Consider the following 3,352-nt stretch of genomic DNA (forward strand, 5'->3'; position numbering starts at 1 on the left):
GAGAGCAAAATAGAGTAGAGCAGGTACTCCATTTGCATCCATGTGTCTAAGGAAGGCAGAGGAAAACTGTATGAGGAAAACTGCAAAAAGCCATATGAAATAATCAATGGATATATGGGTAAAAGGTGGGTTGGAGAAGTAGGAAAAAGAATCCGAAAAACAAATAAGGGAACATGGAAAGGTGGGGGAAGTATCAAGAAGAATGCCAGGAGGGAAGGATTCAGAGAAGGACACTATTGCAATATAAGGGAGTCATGTGAGTACCCAGGTGGAAGTGATAAGGGTAATGGGGAAAGAAGAGAAATAGTGCACATAGAGAAGGAAGGATGGGGTGTGTAGGAAGATAAAGGGGGGAAAGAGGGCGAGGGAGAACTTGAGGAGGATGGGGGTGGATATCAGCAATTATTTGAATGTAGAGGGAATAGGAATAGAGAGATTGGAGGCTGGATGAAGGAAATGGACTGTTTTCTTGGGTCATGTTTAGGTATTTTTATGGTGACTAGAGTTTCTGGAATGGAATTGGGTGGGTGGTCTGAGAAACCAGGGTTTTTCTTATGCAGAGAAGGGGGGATAGATATCTGGGGAGCAGGGGAAGAGGTGGGTGTAGGAGATGATGTGGTAGGCCACATGTAGAGTAAGGCCTAGTTGAATCAGAGAATTGTTTACCTCATATTCAAGCCTGTAGGCAGGGCATCTCCTATAAAAATCCCATTATGGGAGCCACCACAACTGGCCCACGTGTGTTCCCTGAGCAGGCATTTGGGAAACGGTCATGACCAGGTTGAGCAATACAGGGCAACAAGCTGTGGAGAAAACAGTGTTTGGTTGGGTAGTTTAAAATGCCAACATTTCTGACAAACCGATAGGTAAGGGGACAATATGGTTGGACATGGCAATACACTTCACCAATAAAAATTTTCATGGGGGGAGGTCATGTCTACATAAGTTAATCTTGGCAATATGGTGTAGGACTTATGCTGGCCTCTGGGAGGAATGGTGTTGCACTGTAAATATCACTGCAGCATAGTCAATGAGGAAAGAAAAGCAGGTTGTTTTTCACAGTCGGGACTAGTCCTTGTCGCAGACAGGGCAATCAGTCAGGAAGATGGAAAACAGTTCCAGTACAAGTATTAAAGGAGTGAGGTTGGGTAGGAATAGGTTTGCCAGTGAGATCAGTCAGGTAGATAAGGGCATGAGCTTGGGACTCGGATGTAACTGTAACCAATGCATGAACGATGGAATGCCTACTTGTTTTTGGAGATATTGTTGGAAGAAGAAGGTATTATCAGAGAAAGGGTTTGCTGTAGGGGGAATCACAAAGAAATGACCCACTTGGCTGGGTTAAAAAAGAATATTCAAAAAGGTTTGCAAAAGTAAAGCAATAGAAGAATGAGGATGGGAGGAAGCAATGAAGAAGACTGTGCAGGAAATGAAGTGGAGGAAGTTGGGAACAGAAGATGTGTATTCTGAAAAGGGTTTAGTAATGACCTGGGTGAATGATTTGGAAAAAGTTTAGGAGGGGACATTACTGTCAGTGGTTGGAGCTGTGAAGGCTTTAATGCCCCTAATAAGGATACAAATCCTCATTATTGACCATAGTGAGCCCGAAAAAATGGGGGAAGAGAAACAGTGTATGATTCAAAGAGAAACAGTGTATGATTCATGGTCCTTATAAAGACTAAGGGCTAGGTGATTAAAAACCCCGGAATAACATTTCCCCTGGATCCCCGAAAGCCATTCAAGATAGACACCAGCCAGCCTTTCATCCTTTCAACCATAGCTCTCACCTCCTTAGCAAGTGGACAGAGAAGAGATTGAGGAAGAAAGGAAAAGGAAAGGGGGCGAAAAAAAATACCATTCAAAATTAGTTGAGGTGAGGGTTGAGGTCCAAGGTAAAAGGCCCAATCCCCTAAATTGGGCTTCAATCCCCATCTCCTATGCCCACCCATGATAACAACAGGCATGGGTTGGAAGGAATAGATTAGGTAAGAAAAAAAAAAACATATAGCCATGTTATCTTATAAAAAAGGGTATATGAATGATATACCCCATTTTATAGATATAGCTATTTTAATACATATTCCAATTAATGATAATATGGCTTCATTTAATACCCAATATGGTACAAGGGAAATACATCTTTATTCAAAGGGAAGGAGACCCTTAATTTCGAGCCCTAAAGTAAAACCCGCAGCAAAATAAAAGTTTTAACAATTTCTGAAAGCTTCTGTCCTTGTTCTTCATCTTCACGAATGTCAACCTGAAAATCATAGTGTTATCAAATAATTATAATACATTAATATTAATGAAATATTTCCCTTTAGATAAAGGTACACATTCTAGATTGCTTCTCAAACTGTGTAAAATTAGTCATTACTAGCTATTATTGGAACTAATATAAAAGCATATTTTGTATTTCAGTCAAGACAACTGAGTTAAACCACAAGTTCATGACAACTTTCACTATATTTTGCCTAGACTTTACTTTATATTACATAATATCCGTATAATCTTTGGAAAATATAACCTCATTTTACAAAACAAGGAAAACTAAATGTTTTATTCACAAGATTTGTTATCTAATACCATACTCTGCTCTAAAAAAAAGGTGATCTAAAATTAAATAGTAATTTTTCCACAATAACCCTTTGCATAACTGATTGTAACGACTTTGGTATCAATGGATTCCTCTCACCTTCTTGTCACACCCCATTTCACATATAAGAATTGTGTCGTGGAAACCTCCACCTTCTCAACCCTGATAGCAGAAACTGGAGGATAAACTAACCAATAATATAATAAAAAAAAATAAAAACAATACCTCACTATACTCCTGAATTTCAAGGGGCTGTGCCCCCTGCATTCCCTTGCCCAAGAAAACAAGGAATTAACCAAAAGAATCCCCACGTATTCATGGTGGTGGGACAGATTTGGCATGGGGCGCTTTCCCGCATGTTGGTTGTTATGTTCTACCCTGCTGTGAATACATGAATGATTCTTTGTCTTCATTGGGGGGTTAAAGGGAATATACTCGAAGAAAAATTACTCTGTGCATATCATTCATATTTAACCCGCAATATCCCCGTTACCCTTTCGTGCCCTCCCCTGCTTCGGCGCCAAGCTTGACGTATTTTTTATGTTGCAAATTTCGTCCCCTGAGCCAATCAACTCAACTGCTCATGCCTCAGTAGGTTTAAGACTTAATTGATAAACGTTCACAATATTCCTGGTATTTGCATGTACATCAATGGTCTTTTTTCATCTTACCTGTCCTTCCCTTGCAGTATTAGGACCTCGGCCTACTCTCCGCGAAATCATTTTGTTTTGGCTCAGAAACCGCCCCGACAAACCT

The sequence above is a fragment of the Penaeus monodon genome, unplaced genomic scaffold, assembly GCF_015228065.2.
Source record: "Penaeus monodon isolate SGIC_2016 unplaced genomic scaffold, NSTDA_Pmon_1 PmonScaffold_6516, whole genome shotgun sequence".
Taxonomy (NCBI): Eukaryota; Metazoa; Arthropoda; class Malacostraca; order Decapoda; family Penaeidae; genus Penaeus; species Penaeus monodon.